This window comes from Helicoverpa armigera, chromosome 20 (assembly GCF_030705265.1).
Source record: "Helicoverpa armigera isolate CAAS_96S chromosome 20, ASM3070526v1, whole genome shotgun sequence".
Taxonomy (NCBI): domain Eukaryota; kingdom Metazoa; phylum Arthropoda; class Insecta; order Lepidoptera; family Noctuidae; genus Helicoverpa; species Helicoverpa armigera.
Genome location: NC_087139.1, coordinates 2,740,629 through 2,765,805, shown reverse-complemented (window position 1 = coordinate 2,765,805; position 25,177 = coordinate 2,740,629). Strand labels below are relative to the sequence as shown.

Sequence of the window (25,177 nt, the reverse complement as noted above, 5' to 3'; positions counted from 1 at the left end):
TGATGCTCTCCGTTGGCACGTCGAGTTTTTTCTTCTTCGTGTTCCAGTAACTTAAATATTAAATGTTTGATGAAAGATAAATTGGCACCCACAACATAGGACCTATAAAGAATTTTTTTTACGACACCAAAATCAATTGGAAGGCACCTCAACATGTTTTCGCCGAAATCTCGTTTAGGCATCCTTCCATATTTAATCGCATACTCTTCAAGTTGCCCCAACCTCGTCAGCCGGAGGCGCGTCGCTTTGAACTTTTTCTTTTTCGATAACAGATTTGGCGCCTCCAAAACCGGTTGTTTCACTTTCCATGGCTGCATGTCCATCGAGCGATGCAGACAAGCGAATCATCTCAACGAATGAGTCAGAACGATCAATTTTTTGGGTGCTTTCTCCCACACCTGCCCGAAAGGGGCACGGATCACGGATACGAACACTTTCCACTGGGGGGAAATGGGAGCAGCGTTTTGCATGGCCTTGATTCGAGAAGGCGAGCGCCGGTGCCGCTTCGCTCCGCCAGCACGCGATCAGTCTTTGTCGGGCGTTCGTACACAGTATACGCGTCGAGCGAAACTTGGTTCGGCGAGAGCGATCGGCGCGAGTGTCACAGTGCTACAAGTGACCAAACAAAGTGAACGCAGTGATTTTACCATTCGAAGGATACCCACGAGCAAATCTGGAGCGATACGTTAACTTTAGGAGGTGTGTTCCATTCAGTTTTATTGTTTATTAGATTCGCACGCGAGACTCCAATGTTTATGTTTGTTTTGTGAATGAGCGTCGCGTCCATTGAGCTATTGGATGATATTTTATGGGTCCACAGGGTTTTTTGTTCTGTGGGCATAACTTGGTTACGATTGTAACTCACGCAAATCGCAAAAAATGTGAAAGTAATTTGACGTGTGGCCCGCGTAAGATAGTGTGCGCCAACTTTATCGCGATGGAGTCACGCTTGTCTGATGCCTGCTTATTTATTGTTTAGTCCATCAAATAACTGAGAATGAAATTTATTTTCGACATTTTCTATTGTATTTTTGTCAGTGAATGCTATTGTAGTAATACTTTTCTTTTGTTCAAGTTCCATTTGTATTCAACCGAATTTGCATGCAAACTATAATACCTTGGCTTGATAAAGATATAACTTGAATTATTCATGACGTTAATCATTTAGGGAATATCGTGATCACGAAAAACTCCAGTGGGGAGAAATTCTCAGCAATAATGAATTTAGAAAGGTAATTAAGTAGCTACGATTAATTCCAGCCTAGTACCGCAAGATACGATCCTTCGGTCTCAGAATTTGATAGATTACAGATACCTACATCTTCTAGTACCTACATAGACAACTCATGTAATGAAAGTAGGTTGTATAGCTACAAACATGAAGAAAGTAATTTTGAATGTACAGCTTTTTGTAGTTGGTAAAGTTACACTAGGCCATTAGTTCATTATGAATTAGCTAATTAAAATATGCAACTAAATGCGCTGCAGCCTAATGGCACTGCACTGTGCTCACAGTATGCAAATTGGACATAGATAACATGTAACTAAACTTTTCTCGTTTTTGTGATATTTCCGAAACTAGAGGTCTATAGAAAAAAAAAACAGTTAACAATACAACAATAAACTTTTCATTTAAGTCCTAAAACACAAGCTAGGCCAATCTCAATATACGGCTACAAGTATTAAGTATCATTAAATATTTAGGGCCTATCTACTAAAGAACATTGATTTCAGTTAAACCACACATAACTAAATACCCAGTTACTAAGGCTAAATTCTCTATTAACTTTATCGATATAACATTATTTATTCAAACAAGAAAACTAAATATTCAACCAGAAACAATATTTCAAAAAATATATTTCGGACTGCTTTCAACCACATAACTAGATAACCTACCTACTTAAAGATGGAAGTAGCATATTGATTTTATCTAAAAGAATGATGCTACCTTTATTCCTACATAAACTGAGCTCCAAAAGAAATATAGCTATAAATAAAACCTTCTTTGATTCAGTTCATTCAATAGGATAAAATAATGGCAAGGAATCTGCGAAACTGATAAAGGAACCGAATTTGTATCACGCCAACAAATCAAATGAACTTTGATATTTTCAGGACCAAGATATCTTTTTATAATATTAGGTAAACCTTGAAGAAATTTGTTAGATATGCGAAATGCGTAAGCGTTTTACTTTTTCCTGTAACTATTTATAATAAATTAAATGTCATGGACGAGAATCAGAAACAATTCTAAATTAAAACGAAATTGATGAGAAATATTCAAAAGACGACTTTAGGATTTTATCTTTGTTTTGCTTAAATTAAAATTACTTACAGAGAGTTAACATCAAAATCCCATCAGTAGTAATATAATAATCACCAATGGATTGGTTATTGAAATAATTTAATTTGGTACAATCATGCAGAAAATAATTTTAGAAGCGAAACGAAATGGGTACAAAACATACGATATCATTTTCATTAAGGCACCAAATGAACGAATGGTGCCCACTCATTTACATGATAAACAAGCACAATACAAGTAAGGACATTTGACGAGATGCCATGAAATATAATGGCATCAGAAGAAATTAAATTATGATTCTCTTTTGTTTATACGAAGCCTCGTACCAACGAATAACGCATTTATAAGTCTGTGTGATTAAGGCGGGATTCCACCCGCATATTTATATAAGTTCTTTGTCATTTTTACGGCACCAATGCTAAATATCCACCGGTGCTGAAACGATTGGTGCAAAAAATTCTGGAGCTGAAAGTGCTTTCGGTAATTTCGCCAAAATATTCTAAATGTAGGCCTGCAATTTGCTACTGTTTGCTAGAGTGAGTAGATCAGAAAAAAAAAACATTTGTTTTGTACATTGTGCGTCAGACTGTTGCACATCGGTGAAATCTCGCCTTTACATTACAGCCTATGTGGGACAAATAAAATAGGTCTGTCTAATAGAGTTTCTGCGTAATTGCGTTTTATCAAAATTGTGCGAGATGCTTTTCATGGCCGATCGAATTTTTCGTCTAACTGTGGTAATTAATTTATTTTTGGCGTAGGCGACATGAATTATAGGTTTCCATTTTCCTTTTGCTTAATATTACTCTAAGTTTTGAGGTCACAAAATTCAGAGAGATCCTAAAATAGTAGCCGAAGACAAAATACTAGTTCAAACTAGACTAAAGTTCTGCAATACACTAACAAATATTGCTATATACTTCGTTATGTTTAGAACTAGCCGTAGCCGATCAAATTATCGCAATAGCTAATTACTTTACACCGTATGCCACGAGAATATTGTAAACACAGCCAACTAGTATAATTGCCTATCCTTAATTGGCCGGAGCCATTTTGGCGCGAAACCTACACTAAAATAGCAATCCAATTTTTTTTCCATCGACAATCTCAGTTTTATAGGCACTATTATTGCCAAATTTAATTAAAGAGTCCCATTTACATTCGAAGACGAGCTGTATAGATTTCGAAATGAGGTCAACAGTTCAATTAGTTATTTTGAATTGGGACCTCCTATTTAGATTGGGTTAATTGAAGCACTCGAGAAGATAGATCTATCAATGAATAATTTTACGATAGAATTTTCGATACCATTCACGACAGCCATTTGGCTATGGATTTCAAAATACAAGCTGTAAATCTACAACATACAGTAAGTCGGATTCAAATATTTTCACAAATAAAGAAGACATTTGAAATGTTGTGATAAACTATGTTGTAAGCCTACACAAAGCTAAAGAAACCTTACAAGAAACATGTAAATCAGCCACCTTGGGGGGAAATTTGAACCAAGGAAATAAGGTTAAAGCCGTAACTAACCTATATTGTGGGCCAAACATGGTTTGTGACGTCACTTGCTGCGTTTGTGACGACACTTTTGGACAAATCTTTAGAATTGGTCACACGAAATCAAACGGTGACAGCTTATATTATGATCGGGATACACTGTTTAGAAGTTCTAACAACTCATAGTTGTGATTACTGAAGAGGTTTTTCATAAATCCTCGTTTGTTGGTACCCAAGTTAAATGCATTAAACTTATGTTACGCTCAAAATTCTTACCTTTTTGAAACTCCAAAATTTTAAATGAAATGTGTTTTCTACTCTATGAAAGGTAAATATTTTGAAGCATCTTATAAGCTACGTGTATATGCCAAAACTACAGCTGAGACAAGTCTGTATCGATATTATTTACTATCTACAATTCAATTATAGTTCTGTCTTCTATCCCTTTCAAATAACTTTGAATATGTCTCTGTCTTAGATATATGACCGAAATTATTAGGACTCGCTAGCATGTTTTGGCATTGATTAATTGCCGAAATATGGAACTAATGCTAAGAACAGCAGTTATGAGAACCCTTTGAGGATGAAACAAGATTGACTTAAATGTTCTCAGCACCAAGGATAGGTTGCATCAAATCCATTCATCTATCAAATTGCAGTCAATTGGTCAAATCGGCAATTTGACAGCTGGTTATGGTTTGGTTATCGACTTATCGATATAGTTACATGGTGCATTCCTTCTATGGTTCATCTCTTAACAACACGTACCTATATTTTAGTTTGTCTGTATCAAATACAAAGTCAAAATAGTGACGTAAATAATATCTTAGGAAAGGAAACTAGCATTACCTCAATTTATCACTGCGCCGACAGTTTTCTTTCCTGGCAATTTCTCTTTAACAACACGAAACTTTCTACGTACCTTTACAATCATCTGGTGATTTATCATCTAAGTATCTGTTTTCATCATATATCTTGAAATTACTCATTGTGCCCCACCATTTAATCTTTTCAATTCTATTCACGTATTTAAATGAATTTTGCGGCCAAAACCCGCCATTTAACAAGCATTTTTTAATTCAGAGATACATATCAGTGATGGACAAACAAGACCAGAGACAAAAATAGATTGGCCTTTTGGACAAGCGCTGCTTTCAAAGATAAACGTCACCTGTACGTCAAATTCTGTACATTGACATATAGTTCCATTTTTCGTCACAGGTCAAGTAAAACTGGTTGGACATACAAAGGCATTGTTGACTTTGTTTTTCGCCTGAATCCGAGTTTTTCTTTTATCTGTGTGAAGGGTTGAAAGGGTGTTACAATGGGACGCCGCGAGCGCACATTGCACCCTTTCTAGTTCACGGGTTCTTCAAACTAGAAAATTGTAAGGCTGTTGTTTTTTTGCTTGACTTAAGATGTCCTTGTTATGAAGATTCTTTGTTTGTAGTGACTAACTTTTAGTTACAGCTTTGATTTGGGCTATGTAAACAGATGTCTCGTCTCAATGTTTTGTTTGTCTGTTGGGCGATTACTCATGTGTAACTAAGCAGCCTTCTATTTATAAATAGAATTATTATCAAACAGTATTAGGTACCTATACTAAAACACGGTTTAATAAACGGTCTGTATTTCTCAGTATCTAAATAAATAGTCCTCTACCTTGATTTCTAATTAACAAACGTATGTAATGTGCACAGCTTTTCCGAGAAAGACATATCATAAAAGCAACTTATAATGACTAAAAAGACGAAGTAGAAATTCTTGCAAAGCATAAAATACAACTTTTAATTATCACCATTCATTAGTTTCTAATAATAATTCCAATAATTTCCAATCTCAAACGGAGATTTGCATTGAGCAAAAATGACTTAAAAAAGAAATCTACTCGTTTGCAATATCTCTATCCATTCTAAGAAAAGAAAAATCGGATCTTAATTTATCGCACTATAATACCCACGTAAGTAAAACTTAGAAGGGTTGTTCGTTCACAAATGGGGTGAAAAGTGCCCCGTCAGGGGACCGAGGTACCCATGTCCGTAGCTAGGCGAGGCAGGGTTAGAAATATCATGCACAGGTTAGATATATTCTCTTTTAAACAGTTGTGAAGCTACATTCGTAAAAAATTCACCCACACAATTATGTGCATCGACGAGCTTTTATCGGCACTATCGGGGTGCTGTCAGGATTGAGGGGCGTGCATCGAGCACATAATGCGTGTGTGAGTGACATTAGTACGAACGTTAGTACCTACGTAGATTCACAACTGTTTAGGAATAGAATTTATGTAAACTGTGTACCTATCATGTTTGGGTTGATATCATACCTTTTATATGAAAGTAAGGTAAATCTTATGTTGTGTTTTGTTTAAGTCAAGACTCTTCGCTTTTCTTTTGTTTTAAAGGAGATTTGGATTCCTGTGATGGACAGTTTAACTAATTGTTGTTTTACGTGTGGTTGATATTTTGCAAAGTCACGTTTATGCAATGGTGTATTCATATTATTAGTATTCATATTATTCTTCTCTAAACTCTTACGTCTTTATCAATGACTTAAAATATGACGCAAGTTACACAAGCTTTTCTAAATGAATAATTCCAAACCAATTAAGTCTTTAAAAGCAGTAGAAAGCTTAAAAATTCTGTCACTAAAATAACTTCGTTCACTTTTCATAAACATTTTTCTTTTAACACGCCACTTCCTGAGTTGGCGCATTTTCATTAATGGAGAAAAAAATAAATATTTAGTTTACGTATATTGTTTGTGACTGAAGAATATAAACAGTGTTAATAAAACCTAGTATTTACTGAAACCAAATAGGTATGTCGGTGGCGGGAACTGCTATCAAATTAATTGTAAACATACCGCCGGAATTCGGATTCAAACACCGATATTTTGTATAAGTCATGGTACCTGTACAATATTGAATAATAAATAATTCCAATGTACTCATGTTATAGTGGTTTCAGTTGTGTCAACAAAGGTATTTGATACGTAAACAGCTGAATGACATACACAATTTGGTGGATAGAAAGTCAATTGATCATCCCCTGATTAGTTATTTATTGAATGCTGTTTTAAATGATATGTTACTTACCTATACATTGATGGTTGTATGTCATCAATGTATGGCGAAAGTTTTCAAGTCCTGATAGATACTTGTTTTTCACTTTTGAGTCTTTTGGAAGACTGGAAATAACTTTCAGGAAATTTTATAACAAACTGTTTTACAGTAAGTAATTAAAACAGAAGGACCAACATTAATTAAATAAAGACTTCTAACGGATTTAAAAGGAACAATCTATTTAAAAACAACACAGAAGTCAATAACAGGCAAGCAGAGTTAAAACTATCTGTAAGTACAGACAACATAGTTAGATAAAATAACACAACTAGTGACCTAATTGAAGCACTCAAATCTCACCATTCTGATATTGACTCACCCATCAACAAACAAACACTTGTATAATCTAAAACAAAGACAGCACACACAGCTACTTATCTCAGAACGTGTGGTTAGTTATTAAACTGAGTGGTTAAACAAACGATCAGCATAACAATGCTATGTCCTATTGTAGTCCCGTTTTGGTCGCGTGGGACGAACCCACGGTCCCGGCCGCCATTTTGAAACCTTGCCAGATTCTATACGATCATTGTGTAAGTTAGGCGGTTAATAAGTCGAAGTAATGTGTAGGTAATATTTGTATGTATAATGAAATAAATTCCTCTGCCTCGTCTGTACGTTGATTCGTAATTAGATAACTCAAAAACTGTTGGAGGAGTTTTGAGGCAGTTTTCACCAAAAGATAGTGTAATCCTTAAGAGGATTGAGTAGTCCTATAATATACCAGCATCTGCCTGTGGTTACACAGACGCATCCTTTGGAAAATTGGCATTCTAAGATTGAAATATTATTTCGAATCGGACCAACAGTTCCTGTGTTTAACTTTTGCACTTTTAAACAAACAAACTAGCAGAGAAAATGTTCAGCTTAAGTAATAATATTAGCATAGACGGCCCATTTCAAACTAAAATACTGAAACTGACGGGTTTCAATCGGTTAGGCTTTATTGTGATTCTCTTTCAGTATCAAATTACCTACTGTTGGGAATGTTGTTAGAACACTTTTCAGTCGGACATATTTGAGACTTCTTGAAATCTTATTTTTTCTCAGGTTTTCTAGCCATTAAATACTTACCAAAACACAAATTGAAGATAAATCTACTTAAATCATTACGCTTTAACAAAAAAATTGTTTTATCCGTATGACGCCGCGTGAGTTGCGAGAATGTTTCTCCAAAACTAAAGTTTATTTTCTATCAACTTGCCAAGAAGAAGAATGGCATTTTACAAGATCTATCTAAATCATTTAAATTAAGTGTACCGCATAAAACATCCATTAGTAAGTACATATTTAAACCCCATATTTCCAAGTAAAACATAGGTACAGATTTTCCGAATAAAACCTTTTTCTCCGTTGTAAGCACCTCTCGGCCACAAAGGCTTGGTCGCAGTGACAGGGCACACAAGACACTCTGTATGTCTATATGTGTATGTGTGTGTGTGAGTGTGTATGACACTGTCACCTCGGTGACGTCACAGGAAGGTGCTTTTAGAGTACACTTGCGAGCCGTGAATGAGGGTCAGTTATGAAACTCTTTGTTATGAGAACTAGAAATGAACTTTGCTAACTAAAGAACAAAGTTTTATTTGTATTTCGTTTTATCACAGAACGTACGTAGAACTTATGAATTTGTTCTAAAATATAACGCATTTGTAATTTTGTGAAGAAAATTCTGTGCCACTTGATGTGAGTTGTTTTATTTTTTTACTAGCATCCTCCAGCGGTTTTACCCACAGTCGTGAGAACTACTACTAGTAGCCTATACCTTACAATATCGACTATATTTTCACTCATGTTATGAATACACTATGCTGACAATCCCTACTAATATTATAAATGCGAAAGTAACTCTGTCTATCTGTTATGCTTTCACGTCTAAACCACTGAATTGATTTTAATAAAATTTGGTACAGAGTTAGAGTTGACCTTGAGAAAGAACAAAGGATAGTTTTTCGTTTTTTTAGAAGATTCTCTTGGAAATGCGATACAACCGAACCCTACGCGGGCGAAGCCGCGGGCGGAAGCTAGTAGTACATAAAGGTGTAAAGATGTCTCGGATTTTATGCACTCTAGTGCATTACATTTTTGTGCTGTTAATAAATCTGTGTAGTGAGAAAATTTACGGTTTTATCATAAAATCTTAACATTAATACGGTCTTTAAATTCGAGATAATATTTATAGGCTGTAAAAATAACACCCGCATGCTTATATGACATTTTAAAATGTTTATGGTAATGGGATTTCATAGATTATGACTGATTTATGTCCAAATAGGTCCTATTTTCATTTATAATTTAACTATGGTAGAATTCATCCTTTTGACTTTGTGGTACAGTCAGCTTCAAAAGTAGCTGAACAAATCTAAAATTACAAAACTGCTAAACACCGTGTCGTCGAAGTATAGGATGTTAAGTCAATTTTATCCTTTGAGTTGCTAAGAAATTGTGATCTTTTTCATTGCAACACACTATTGAAAATTATAATTTGTTCACCAACTTTTGACGGTGACTGTACCTTGGGTAAAAAATTCACACATATAAATGTTAAAATAATAACCTTGGTAAGCACTCGAATACTCGAGTTCCGAATAAACTGAATCGACTATTGAATACTGGAAAACTGAAATTAAATAACGTTTTTTTTTCATAAACGAAAGGTTCATGAATTTCAGGAGTGCAATTCGTAATAGCTTTTCTACATACAGACATATATTTTTGTATAGGTACCGTACATGTATGAATTTGTACCTACTTTATAAGCCTCTTCATTTGTATAAGCAATTAAGAAAATCGGCTAAGCCCTCACATGTTAAATTACCAACAATTTAATGATTAATTTACCAATTTCTATTTAAAGAAGGATTGAAACACATCTTAACTACGTCGATCGAAGGCTACAGCCGTCCTTGGCAAGATTTCAAGGCGTTATTCAATCCTTTAATTTAATATTCTCAAACGTTCGGCTTAATTAATAGGGTAGGTCTTTAATCGATTTCTAAGCGTACTTTCCGCACACTACAAGACTGAAGGGTGGCCCGACAGTTGGCCCAGTATTTGGTAAATTATTTTTAAAAGAAAGTTGTGAATTCAATGAAAGTTTTCAGTCGGACTGATACCGGCTAACTACTTGAACTTTGTTTTGTGAGTACTGCCATTCATCTTCATACTGATTTATGAGCCCAAACAAACTATCGGCCGACTAAAAGTTTGCAGTGTGCCCTAGGACGTAGTATTGTGTTTGTGAGAGAAATCTGTTTAGAGTCACACCCACTCAACTATGGGGCTGAGAGATTTAATCAGGTGTAACAAAGCCACTATTGCACTCTTTTTGGCTTTGAAACTAAACTTGCTTACAATATTCATAGTCACAGAATTCAAGTGTAACTGAAAGTGTACCAAGGCCTAAAAGGCTACTGAACCATGCTTTAATTATATATTTTTTATACAAATTCATATATTCTGGCCTGAGCTTTTAAATTAATAAAATAAAAGCCGACTAGGTCACAAGGCCAAAGCAAAAAGCCAGAGATGTTGTCTAAATAAAAGACTTTGTCTTGGGACTAATCTTTTGCTTCTCAGACAATCCAAAGCTCTGATTATCTGATAAAACCTGTTGCGTAAATAAACAAGGATTTAAGAAATATCAGGGTTTGTAAAGCCAGAAAAATAAAAAGCGGAAGGCCTGTGGAAGAGAATTGAATTACAAAATTAAAAGCATAAAATCAGATTTGAACTCACTTATCTTGGAATTGATGCCGCTCTTGAGCTGGTGCTTTAACTTGCAACCTTAACCATCATCATCCTCCTCCTCCGAGCCTTTTTCCCAACTATGTTAGGATCGGCTTCCAGTCTAACCAGTTGTAGCTGAGTACCAGTGCTTTGCAAACAGCGACTGCCCTGTCTGACCTCCCCAACCGAGTTACCCGGGCAACCCAATACCCCTTAGTTAGACTGGTGTCAGACTTACCGGCTTCTGACTACCCGTAACGACTGCCAAAGATGTTCAATGACAGCCTTAATCGTCATCATCATCATCCGCCTTTTTATCGTCCCACTGCAGTGCTGGGCACAAGCCTCTTCTTACACGGAGAAGGACTGAGCGTTAATCACCACGCTTGCTCAATGCGGGTTGGTACCCTTAGTAGCTGACTTTAAATCATTAAGTATTTTCTGTATACTTGAAATTAAATAAGATGTTAATAAGTTAACTTTATCAAAGGCCCGTTTTAAACTGTTTAAGATTCAGCGGCAAATTGCCTTAACTGCCAATTTGTTCTTGTTAAAAGTTTGTATCTTTAACAATTGCTTCGACAGGCGTTTAGGAAAGTTACCTAATTGTTTAAACACCTTTGATGGAGTTTTGTTACTTTTAACCTTTTACTATGCACCTATACCAACTTTAATTGGGAACTCTGTGCATCTGGATAAAAAGTATCTTTGGACTTTCTTCTGACTTTCTTCGATAAATGCGGGCTACCTAACACTGAAATAATTTTTGAAATCAGTCCAATACTTCCTCAGTTTAATGTTTCGTGAACGTTCAAACAAACATGCGCACAATCTTTTCAGCTTTAATTCTTTTGTGTAATTTTAGTAGAAATACATTTTTAATAAAATTTATAGTCTTATAGATGATATGAAATATAACGGTAAGGCTAAGTAATCTCACACATATTAAAGTTGCGTACATTTTCAGGATTGTAATAAAGTACTTCCGAAAATATAACGCGGATGTTCAGAATTCATACGCTACGCCATTCTATATTACACACACCGACTTTATTGCGATTGGAAATGAAATGTATTTGAAGTTATGTATACATACGTAGGTAGGTATATATTTACTTACGCAATTCTGCTGTTCCAATATGTGCAATACATGTACAGCAGTATATTGAGACGAAATACAATTACGTGTTTGTATAAAACCTTCATATAGGTATAATAAGTACATTCTAGTTACCACTATAAACAAAATTTTGTATTTATGGATGTTTGTTCCCCTTATAGATTTGGTGAAACTTGTGATTCATATTGCCTATTACACGTCTGATAAATATAAAGTCTACTTTTAGTCGGTTGCAGAAAGTAGTTTTGCACAGGAAGCGAATTAAATATTACTATTGCTCGGATACTTATAGAACAAAAGAATTTGTTCTAGTATCCGAGCAATAGATATAGTATACAAAATACATTATGAAAATATAGCTTAGAAAAGCTATATTTTCTGCTGTATTTTTTTATAAGTATTTAAACTAGCTAGGTACACCTACTTTGTGAATTACATTGACACCTTTCCTAAGTAGGTAAATGAATGAAGAATGAAATGAATACTCACAAAACAAGCAAGAAAATAGCTTCAAAGTTTGTTTGAACAAATCCAACGCATTGCAACTTAGAGGAAGAGACGTAAAGCAAACTGAAAGATAAATCTAAGCTTCAAACTTTATATTGAGTTTTGTATTTCTAGATATTTCTTAGAAGCTGCTCTGTTTATCATAAATACCCTGTAAAATGGCATGCTTATATTATAACTTTGAGTTAGGCAGTACTTGCATATATTTTGATTACGATTAGCGAGAACATTACAAGCAAACAAAACACTAATAATTTAAATTCCAACAAACAAACAATAATCCCACACAAGGTCAATGTCCGAGCCGATATAAATTAAAATCACATCACAAAATCACGAGACTTTCACATAAAAGTGTTAAAAAACTTTAAATTACTTAACAAACGACTGTTAGAATAAAAACTCATTAGAGTCGATCGATGAAGGCGAATGTCGCGTGATATTTGACCATCAAGCAGCTTCAGCGCTGCCATTAAGCAATACCCATTGATTTACAGCGAAGACTTAACCCGTTACGACAGATTGGCAGCGTAAAATAGGCATGGTGTATTAAAAAAAGTAATTAGTCTTTTAGGTAATCCTAAAATAATAGGCACGTGTTTTTTATTTTCTTACACACGCAAATAACAACGAAAATACAACATGATTGAATTTTGTGTTAAGTACCTACGTCACTCTTAAGTTCAAATTTTACACAAAAGTGACGTTACAAGCCAGTCTCAATCTTTGTTGCGTTATATCTTAGTAATATTTAATGTTTTGTTAAAATAAGAAAATACGTGTCTAATATTTTTTGCCAATCTAAAATGCGAACTAATTAGAATCACTATTTTTTTAAACCTGTCATCACGCCTATTCTACTCAAATGATGTAAAAATCAATTGTCTATTACGATGAAAGTGGACGAGCGAACGAGCGCACGGAATGAGGTGTTTCTTTTCTTTCTCCGCATACTTCAAACGAGTAAGCAGTAATTGAAATTATATTTATTGCTGTTAATTATATCTGATTCACGAAATGGCCGCGGTTTTGTTGCAAACCTGGCACGTTACACATTTTGTCATCACAACTTTCTATCTTCGAAATTTGAAATCTAGAAACGTCATTCATGTTTCGCGCTCAAAATTCATCTGTCATAATTACAATTTAAAAAATACGGCATGAGATTGCAAAAAAACAACTTTGTGATATTTCAAAAATTAAGCTAGATTCTTTATGCATAATTTTGTTGAAAAATAACAAGGCTTTAAAATAAGCATTCCTAATCATACAAGAGAAAAGCTGACATAAAAGTTCACCTCGCCATTAAAAAGTAGCTTTAAGGCAAAGTTTATCTTTGCTGCAACATAAGGTTTAAAATAAATAAAATGTAGTAGGACTCAAACATGGCATGTTTTGCTTAAAATAGAAAAAACTAAATGTAAGTACGTAGAAATTCAAAACTGCTGAAGCAATGGCTGAAGCAGATAAACATTACTTTTACGGCGCCAATAACAACGATAACTAGCATTTTCTACCAAAACACAAAAAAATCGATGGCCGATTTTTTGTGCTAGTCGGACTTGAGATCGAAGGGTTCCGTTCCATTATCGTTAAAAAATCACGTTTGTTGTATAGGAGCCCCCTGAAATATTTAGTTTATTCTAATATTCAGTATTTGTTGCTGCTTGCTTGCAATACATGCAATGCATGCTTCAGCTGCCTAACTATCACGGTACTTAGGATACAGCTTGATGACAGACGAAACGACAGTTGGCAGACGAAGTCTTAGTAATAGGCACCCGCTTTTCCCTTTGGTTACGGAACCCCAAAAAGTAGCATTACCTGAGTATTTTAGCAAAGGAAATTGGGCAGTACCTAACGTCGACTTTGGGAAAGGCAATAGTCAGTTATTTAGCCATAGTGACAGTGTTGTCACAGTAAATTGGCAACGTTCCTGTGTGTATTGACGTTTGCCCGTGACCTTAGCAGTGTGGCACACGTGTATCGCTTTATTACTTATCTTACATACTTTTAGTTCTAACACTTGCATTCTATCGTATGCTGTGAGGTTCCAAGGTTCGTGTTTAAGTTGTGTACCAAGTTACATGGAATAGCTTTAGTGGTTTTGCCAAAACAATGAATACATTGCGTTGCATTTGATTTTATAAATCCTTAGGTATTTGGCCTAGTACTTGCAGTGGTAAATAAGTACACAAATTGTCATCCAGTTTGTGAAATGATTCAAACTACTAAACCAAATAAAATGCAACTACTTAACTAACAATATTTTGTCTAATTATTACATTCGTTCTTGCGATTAGTGTTTTTTTACCAAACAATCAGTATAGTCTCACATACCTACCTAATACGAAATCTTTACCAAACATTTTGCAATTTTAATATTTAAACAAGTAAGCAGTTTGACTGCAGATTGCGAACCAAATAACCCTTGACTTTTCACGAACATTTTCAAACAGCCACATAAAATTCGATTCGCAAAAACTTCGCCCTCGTACAAATTTTAATAACACACATACCGTGACATGACTCTCACATACTCGTAGTTTGAGAGGGCTTTGTAACTGTGTCACACGGCTTTAATCTCAGCAATTATGACTGGTGGGACACCTTTGACTGGAATCTTGCCATTTTTATTTTGCATTTTACCTTACTATCTAACTATAATTTCACCAAGGAGTTTGATATGACTGGAGGGCACAATGTAGGGAAGATTTAGGTGTTCTAAAAACAACGACATGACAGCTGTCAACAATCTGTCAAAAATGCTCAAGTCTTCTTTACTGCTGGCCTATGGTTGGAGAATAAATCTCCAACCATAGGCCAGCTATACAAGCTTCTTGTATGTGAACTACTTGGAGAGCCCATCGCGTGACTGCTCAGTATAAGCCTACATTATGGCCGTGGAAACTTACTCAAGACGCTATCCCGCCTTGTCACAAAACTTTTCGATGGAATTTCCGCCTTGGTTTTGTTATTGCGTGGGTTTTGTGGAATTTAAGTAATTACTTATGCCCCTTGTATGTGTTTTTAGTTTTTTTCGTACACCTACCTAACTGTTCACAACAACATACGTATTTGGGAATGAGGAAGATTCTTTCAAAAACTCTTTTACTGCTGTCATAACTATTTATAAGATGCTGTAAACTGTTCCAAAAACGTATTGAAACTATTTACACAATTACAACTTAGTCACTTACGCGAAAAGTTCAAATACATACTTCCGACCAAAAATGTCTCAAGTTAAGGTCATTCATTACTTCTCCAGATTACAATTCCTCCATTATTCAGCCTCCCAGTGACCTCTATTAACAATTAATGGCGTGGCCCATCGTAAACCTTAAAATTGAACCCATTACTTGGTAAATGCGGTTTAAGTGTCGACCAAGGTATCTTTGGCAAGAACACTGCTGATGCAAAAGGGTTCACAAATAGTCTCTCTCAGTTACTAAGATTTATTGCTAATTAGACCTTAATTAAAAGTTACATGGAGTTTTGTAAGCGTCCTCAGAAAATTTCTTACAAAAGGGTACTTATGGGGGAAGTTGGGTCGTGTGTGATTTATCAAAGGAAATAATTTCTTGTTTAATATTTCTTTTTATTAATAACATTTTATAAACAATAACTAACGGAATCGGTAATAGTTACAAACGACATAAAAGTAATTCGAAATTCACATGAAATTCGTGATAAATTAGGAACTAAAACCGCGCCAGAATTTCTCTTTGCACACAAATCTACTAATGTTAATCCTAAAATTACGAACAAACATTGATTTCAACGCCAAACGCACACAAAACACATAACTACAAATAATAACTATGTGTAGTAGGAACTCAAATGCGATCCATTTTCGCCCGCCTAATGTTGTGGAAAGCGATCCACAGACTATCTTTTGTAAGTACACCAACGCATAAACCTTTAATAGGCTGTGGCAATTAATAATTTTCTGCGAACAATCGGCCATTCTCCTTGCTCCATTATGTAGACACTATCAAGGTAAGACGCCATTATATCGTCACAAATGTACATAAAAATTTCACAAAACCATTTACCAACCATAGAGGATTTTTACTCATCATAAACATATTTTTTTAATAACTAAAACTACGCCTATATTTACATTAAAAATACAATACTTAAAATTATACTAAAAAGTGCGTAAAAAAACTCCCCATTGATTAATATATCAGAATGTCCAAATAAATGAGTAATTTGTAAGCTCGGAAACTTTGCGTTCATTTTAAAATACTCAAAAAGACTTCATTTGGATTGATTGAAAGCGCGTTTCCATTAAAATATTCGCATCGCATGAACTTTACATACCTATATGCTATCGTATTACATATATTTGAAGTTAAAATAAATGACCTGAAATGACTGAAATAATAAAGGGATTCCCGTTTCTATCCGAACGAGCGTGTTCATGGGTATTTGGATATTTGGTGGAAATAGTTTCAGATGAAACCAATCGAATTTAAAGGTTCATTGGCTCCTTTCATTTAATAATCTTTGGAAACATTTTAGCTACTTATTCATTCTATCCTTTGTGCGAATTTTTGATACCAACTAATATATGGATAACCCATGAAAATAGCTTTTCGCCCTGGTTTTCATCTCGAATTAACTCATCAAGTACAAAAATCCTACGCATTCAATTTTAGTTATCGTTTTTACGGAGCGATTGCGAAGTGATATCATGATAAATGAATTGTCGCAGTTCGAGTGCAATGAAAATTAGTAAGTGGGTTTCCGGGAAAACCTTACCCATTCGTAAAAAAATATATATACGTACCTAAGTTCATAATCCCATTAGACAGAAAATGAATCTCTCTTAAACCTTTGTTTTATTTTGTCATATTAACTTTGAAATAAAATAATTCCTATTTCCTAGAAACTTAGCACACCTTTCTGAAATATAGGTAACCCTTAATATTTTCAAAATCTGCAAAGAAGACATTCACAAGAAATCCCGACGCAGAAAAATTTAATTACACTTCTAAAAATGTTTTCAAATTCTTCGTTTAGGAATCTCAAAATCCGGCGAAGCCTGAAAGTTTTACTTTGAGGTTTGGAGACGTAACTAGAGTAAGTTCTATCTCTGTCACACAACTGTGAAATGACGATAGTGCAACTGAGATAGAAGTAAATCTTAACTGAAATACGTGCTTAGTTTCTTCTATTTATCTCAGCTTGAGAATACTAACGAGACTATTGTTAAAAGCGGTTAAGAGATGAATACTTCTTTAAGAGTGTCAGCTAAAATATGTTCTAATTATGTTTTGTAAGTGCAATTTTATACTATTAGCTAGTGATTGTCAAGAGACAACCACCGATAAAAGGTGTAAAGGGTACCTCGGTGTAACCCTATGCCTCTGCCCAACCCTTTAGGGAAAACCCGGCATAATTATATGTAATATTAACACACATTTAACTTCCCTATTTACACAACAAACAGTCCCAACTTCATACAAAATAATTAACAGAAACGAAAAATACGTTCCCACGGCCACAAAGCGCTGTTTTCCAAGCTTATTTTTCATAACATGCCAACTTTTATGACGGTTTCGCAACAACCTTTAATCATTTGACGTTGGAAACTAGAGTCAACTTGGAACTCCGCACGGGTTTTACCTTAGAAAATGGAACAAACCGGACACGTCACGTCGACACGTGTTTTCCTCCTCCAAAAGGTGCGAGAGCGGGTCTGCTCGTATTGTCATTATTTGTTTATTATTTTGGAATTTCAACGACTTACCCTCTAGAACATTAGTAGACAAAGATTAGAATAATTTATGAGGTAAAATTGAGTATGTCACTTATAGAGGTACACAGCACCACTATTCGTTGCTTAACCTCGCCCTGGCGCTTCTACATTTATGGACAAAAAAATGTGCTCTTGCCGACTCCTGTTGGTTAACCATTCCAAGGTTTTTACACAGCTTTAATCAGACGCATGTCCGCCAGAGGAATCCTGGAACTCGTTTACGATTCCCCGATGATTTCGGGGCGAACATCCCGGAATTATTCGGAACCTGTTGAACGGTTTAATTAACCTGTCGATGTGGATTTCGGAGGTGAAGTTCGATCGATGGCTGGTAATGAGAGGGTATTGCAAACGTGAATTTGTGTTGCGAGTGTTCTTAATAATTCCTCTGTGGATAAAGCTTGTTTACTTGTGTTACTACACTTTTGTTTTTAGTTTTTATAATATGTTTTTTTCTTTATTTAATACTTCTTGCACATACTGTACAATGGCGGACTTGCCCTTCTCTACAGGTCTACCTCTATGTACTTATATCATGATTTAAGGAATAGGGTAGTTTCCTAAAAAATAATAATTAGTCCGTCTTGTAGATTGTCCAAAATTAAGCGATACGTATTTTTTCTTTTTTAAATTGGATCAGAACTTGTTAAGATATAGCGTGTTAAAGTTGAGTGTGACGTCACAAGTTGCTACAATTTTCAGGAGACTGTGACGTAAAAGGCCCCCACTCCTAATTTTTGAAGCGTATTATCTTTGTCATTTTATGTTTAATTAAAAAAAGAAAAAATACGTATCCAATATTTTTTGATTATCTAAAAAGCGGACTAAATATTATTTCATTATTTCGACCCTGGAAACTACCCTATTGTGACAGAGAAAGGACTAAGTATGTGCTTATGTACAAACATTGTTCAAAGCAAATATTCAAACTTCACACACCATGTACAAGCAAACTTCAATATGTAACTAACCTGAAAATCAAAAGCAATTTATATACGAATCCTCAAATCTTCACTTACATCCTTTTAGCATGAAGCACAATCATACCCATCTTGTCTTGATTAATGCAAGTACATTGTAATATGAAGGATAAATGAACGTTAAGCCAATTATTTATGCAAGCCGTGTAACTCGCAAGGAAACATTCGTAAATTATGATTCGCCTACGCCATCTTGTTTTTTCATAAAGAGAACGAAAAGTTCATAACGTTTATTGAAAAATGACTTTTGATCCAAAATGAAATTAGATTGTTTCTTCAAATAAGTCGAAATTAGATAATAAAGTTTATTATTTTATTGTTTTTTTTTTATGACAAGGCGCATGAACTGTAATGAGAAAAGTTTTCGTGTAGCAATGAAAATAAACAAGCATTGTATTAGGTAGGTATATTCTGTAGTTGCATTACTTTTACGACTATGAAATCGGGGTAAATTGACTGGTTTTCATTTTGCCAGTCATCGTAGAGCATAACCTAGCATAACAAAGGAAAGTGTAGTGGTAGTTACATGTGTGTGTGAGTTTATAAATATAGTGTGTATCGAACTGTGTTTTAGTTGTGTGCGTTTGAAAAATGAGCCAAATACCGGTGACCTTGCAGCGTGTAACTCAATGCTAGTGAAACGCTAACTTTAGTCGGTTAATCCTTTTTGAACAAAGTTAAGTGTTTGCAGTAAATGCAAGAATTGTATAATAGTTTTACTCAATCCTTCTCTGTCTGAAAGGAGGCTTTTTGTTAGGCACAAGCCTAACGTTAAGTCTATTTTATATAAACTATAGCTCCACGGTTCCATTCGAGTCCTCTGGAAATGACTTACCTCCCGTTAAGAGATAACATAAGTACGTAGTCTATGCTCTTTCTCAAGCCCTATGATATCTGTGTACCAACTTTCATTTGAATTGTTTCAGTAGTTTTGGCGCAAGGACGTCTGATAAACAGAGTTATTTTCACATTTGTAGCATTAGTAAGGACTCAAATGAGTAAAACCTTCCGAAAGAGAGCTACAAACATAACCCAATAAACATCATTATCCATTTTCCCAATTAAACCTTTTCTACAAACAATTGACATTTAAAATTCAAAGCACATTGTCATTCATAATGAGTAATCTCCTAAACAACAGTTGTAATTAAGTTGTTGTTGGACTAATCAAACCAGTGTATTGTCACGTCGTCAGTGGAGTGTAAACGGGGCAGATTCGCGCACCAATGCCTCGTGTATTTTAAGCTTGTTTAGACAAATGTGGGGTAACTTGTAGGCTTATGTTTGTACGTAAATATTTGCAGTTTTTCATTGTAGGAATAATAAATCTTTACTAGGAATACATAATATAGAGGATTTTTTTTTGTTTGTACCCTAAAGTCTCCGAAACTACTGAACTGATTTGAAAAATTCATTCACCGTTGGATATTTTATCCCAGTGTGCAGTGGTTCCTTCGGCACGCGGGTGAAACCGCGGAAACCAACTAGTCATACATATATGTTTGCAGTTTTTGATTGCAGGAAGAATAAACTAATAAATAATAATATTTAATTGGATTCGTACTTCCACTCGCGATTTCGATCGTCACGTGAGAACTATTTCGCGCTTCCGGACGAAAGTTGCCTGTAATATTCTTCGTTACCTACTATAACTGCCGTGGGACGCCGGCTTAGAATTGCGCTCCCCCCAAATCATCCCGTGGGTGTCGTAAGAGGCGACTAAGGGACAAACCGGAGGTCGGGCAGCAGCGTCCTCCGTGTACTGCATACCCTCACTGCGATCGCCAACCCGCCTGCCAAGCGTGGCGATTAAAGGCAATTACCCCCCAATGAGAAGCACAGAAACCAGGCCCCCAGTCCCCGGCAGCTCCGCTATCCCTGGCGCGGGTAGCGGTCAAGGTAACGGCGGAGCAGGGGGTGCTAAGAATCTCCGGAAGAGATCCGGCTACCCACCCCCACGACGACTGGCCCTGGTAACACACAACATACGCACATTGAGGACTGACGAAAAGATCTGCGAGCTGGAAGAGGAGTTGAGCAAGTTACATTGGGACATTATAGGGTTATGCGAAGTCCGTAGAGAGGGAGAGGACACCGTAACCCTGAAGTCTGGTAACTTGCTCTACTACCGGGAGGGCGACCAAAAGTCCCAAGGTGGTGTCGGGTTTCTCGTTCACAAGTCCCTCGTAAACAACATAACAACCATCGACAGTGTGTCGAACAGGGTGATATACCTAATACTCAGAATATCCGAAAGATATTCGCTGAAGGTCATTCAGGTATACGCACCGACCTCGTCGCACTCCGATGATGAGGTGGAGACTATGTATGAGGACGTAAGTAGGGCCATACATAGTTCCAAAACCCACTTCACTGTTGTTATGGGGGATTTTAACGCTAGGTTGGGCAAGAAAAGCGGTGATGAGTTGAGAGTGGGGCAATTTGGATATGGGCAACGGAACCCTAGGGGACAGAGGCTGGCTGACTTTCTGGAGAAAGAGGAACTCTTCATGATGAACTCTTTCTTCCAGAAGCCGCCTCACAGGAAATGGACCTGGTTGAGTCCCGATGGTTTCACGAGAAACGAGATAGACTTCTTCATGACCGACAAGAGACGGATATTCAGTGATGTCTCTGTGATCAACAGGGTAAAAACCGGAAGCGATCACCGAATCGTAAGAGCCTCACTGAATATCAATGTTAACTTGAAAGGTCCAGTCTGATGAAGTCTACGCTCCGACCTACTCGGTCCCATATTCAAAACCCGGAAAGCTTTCAACTCGAGCTCTCTAATCGCTTTGCTTGCCTTGAGAACTTAGTGTCAGTGGACGAGATCAACGACGGACTAGTGGAAACTGTCCGCACGGTAGGGTCTAAGTTTTTTAGACCCTGCCGTAAAAATAGACCTCAAAAACTAACCGAGCAAACCTTAAACCTCATGGCTGAACGACGCTTGCTACAGTTGCAGTCTTCCCATGATGCGAAGTCATATAGGCAGCTCAATAGACGAATATCCAAGTCCTTGCGACACGATCTGCGTCTCTTTAATACGAATCGTGTTAAAGAGACCATACAGCGAAACCAAGGCTCCAAAGTGTTCGCAAAGGACAAGTCTATTGGGCAAAGCCAGTTGACTAAGCTGAAACGGGAGGATGGCAGCATAGCGTCGACCAAGGCAGAGGTTTTAGGCGAGATCGAGAGGTTCTATGGACAGTTATACACTTCGGTCGCAAAGTCCGTTGACAGCTTGGCAGGAGATCCAAGAGCCAAGCTGTCCCGACATTATACCGAAGATATCCCGGACATCAGTCTGTACGAGATTAGGATGGCCCTGAAGCAGCTTAAGAACAACAAGGCGCCGGGTGAGGACGGAATCACTTCAGAGCTTCTGAGAGCGGGTGGAACACCGGCACTTAAAGTCCTCCAGAAGCTCTTTAACTCCGTCCTGTCCGAGGGCAAAACGCCTGAAGCATGGAGCAGGGGTGTGGTGGTGTTGTTCTTCAAAAAAGGTGACAACAGCCTATTGAAGAACTACAGACCCATCACACTTCTAAGCCAAGTTTATAAGCTGTTTTCAAGGATTATCACGAACCGTCTCGAGCACAGGCTTGATGACTTCCAGCCTCCCGAACAAGCCGGTTTCCGAAGAGGCTTTAGTACCATAGACCACATCCATACGCTGCGGCAAGTTATACAGAAGACCGAGGAGTATAACTTGCCATTATGCTTAGCGTTTGTGGACTATGAGAAAGCCTTCGATTCGGTGGAAACATGGGCGGTACTTGAGTCACTCCAACGATGCCATATTGACTATCGGTACATCGAGGTGTTGAAGTGTTTGTATAATAACGCTACCATGTCGGTCCGAGTACAGGAGCATAGCACGAAGCCGATTCCATTGAGAAGAGGTGTAAGACAGGGGGACGTAATCTCCCCGAAACTGTTTACCGCAGCAATGGAAGACGCCTTCAAGCTCCTGGAATGGCAAGGACTTGGCATCAACATCAACGGCGAATACATCACTCACCTTCGGTTTGCCGACGACATCGTAGTCATGGCAAAGTCGATGGAGGAACTCAGTATGATGCTCGAGGGCCTCGACCGAGTTTCACAACGGGGGCCTGAAAATGAACATGGACAAGACGAAAATTATGTCAAATGTCCATGTTCAGCCCACCCCAGTCTCTGTTGGAAGCTCGGTACTCGAAGTTGTTGACTCGTATATCTACCTAGGACAAGTAGTCCAATTAGGTAGGTCCAACTTCGAGAAAGAGGTCAACCGCTGAATCCAACTCGGCTGGGCAGCGTTCGGGAAACTACGCAATGTCTTTTCGTCCGACATACCTCAGTGCCTCAAGACGAAAGTCTTTAACCAATGTGTGTTACCAGTGATGACTTACGGCACCGAAACGTGGTCTCTCACTATCGGCCTCATCTCAAAGCTCAAAGTCGCTCAACGAGCTATGGAGAGGGCTATGCTCGGTGTTTCTCTACGTGATCGAATCCGAAACGAGGAGATCCGTAGACGAACCAAAGTGACCGATATAGCCCACCGGATTAGCAAGTTGAAGTGGCAATGGGCAGGCCATATTGCTCGTAGAGCAGATGGCAGATGGGGCCGAAAAGTGCTGGAGTAGAGACCACGGACTAGCAAGCGCAGCGTAGGACGTCCACCAACGAGGTGGACAGACGACCTTATAAAGGTCGCCGGAAGACGCTGGATGCAGGTCGCTTCCAACAGGTATCTGTGGAGATCAAAGGGGGAGGCCTATGTTCAGCAGTGGACGTCCTATGGCTGAGATGATGATGATGATGATGACCTACTATAATACTACTTAAATGTTTTTGTTTATAATAAAGTAATAGTTACCGATAAACTTCAAGAGAAGTAGATATAAAATAGGTACCTAATATTTTTCTAGTGCTATGATTATAATTTAATGCAATGAGGAAAGAAAAACATAAAGAGAGCAAAAAAGAGAAACCTTCATACACATATTATTTCCTTAAAGAACTCCAAACACACCTAATAATATACTGAAAAACTAGCCATCTAATTAAAACTTAATAACTAACTTATCTACCCATACTATTTGATATTTTTTCCTGAAGCCAGTTGCTCCGTCAGTTTCAAAAGGACTTCACTAGGTTAATTCGAGCGCAAGAAGCTTAATTAGAAAAGAACATGGAAGTTGTTTTAAATAGGCATGTTTTACTAATGAATAACTGAATAATTATAAATAGTTAGCTCTAAAAAATGCTTTCTTAGTCTTAGTTTAGTAAGACGGATGGTGTATCAATAAAATAATTACATTTTCATACAAATACTGGCCAATCTAAAAGTTTGCCAAAACGGTTTGGACCTACCATTATTGTAAAAAAAAGGATGGCTGTTTTTTTCTGCCTGTTGTTAAATCGAAAAAAAGACCTAGGTTTTTTTTTAGGAAAAGAGAAAAAAGTTTGTAATACAATTATGCTAAGTAAGGAGTATTTGTAAGTTTCTTTTAAATATCGTTTAGGTACTGCTAGAAAAACAATCTGCTAAGTGAAAAGCTTGCGAATGGTTCGGTTTAATAAAAAAAAGCAATGTTTGTTCAGGGCGCGAATGCAAAAAGGTTGAGATGATTCTGTTTGGGCTTTTGACCTTTTTGGATGGAAAAAAGTTTTTTTTTTGTTGAATATGAAAATGGTCAGCTTATCTTTCGTTTACACGAGTGGTACAAAAATATACCTGGGTATTAATTTCAGTGTATGATGGCCTTAAAGTAGAAAAAAAACAAGATTGAAGGTATCATGTTTTGTATTTAAGGTCATTTTGTAAATATTTTTTTAGGGCTAAGCTGATTCCAATGAATGATACATCTGAAACCTACAGTACCATGTAAATAAACAAAGATAATTAAATAATACCTAATAACTACGCCTTTTTCTTAGAAAACAAAAAAGACAACTTATTCTAGCTAGCGGTTACCCCAAACAATAATATGATCGACATAATAGAAAGTAAATAAACTTACACATACTGAAACGAAGAAGGGTTTTCAATAAAAATGTCACGCCCCACAAACAATGACTGAATGTGAATTGAACCTTTATTGACAAGCATTATGGATAAGACAATAGAGGTTGTATGCCTAGA

The 25,177-nt window shown here is 36.7% G+C and overlaps 1 protein-coding gene across 2 annotated transcripts in view; it reads left to right on the top strand.

The window, feature by feature from the left end:
* The first annotated feature begins 500 nt into the window (after positions 1-500).
* Positions 501-25,177, top strand: part of LOC110382892 (extracellular matrix protein A) — a 64,142-nt gene continuing 39,465 nt past the window's right edge. For both annotated transcript variants that reach the window (XM_064039734.1, XM_064039733.1), the window contains exon 1: positions 501-699. The gene's annotated coding sequence lies outside the window, so the exon portion shown is untranslated. The remainder of the gene's footprint in view (positions 700-25,177) is intronic.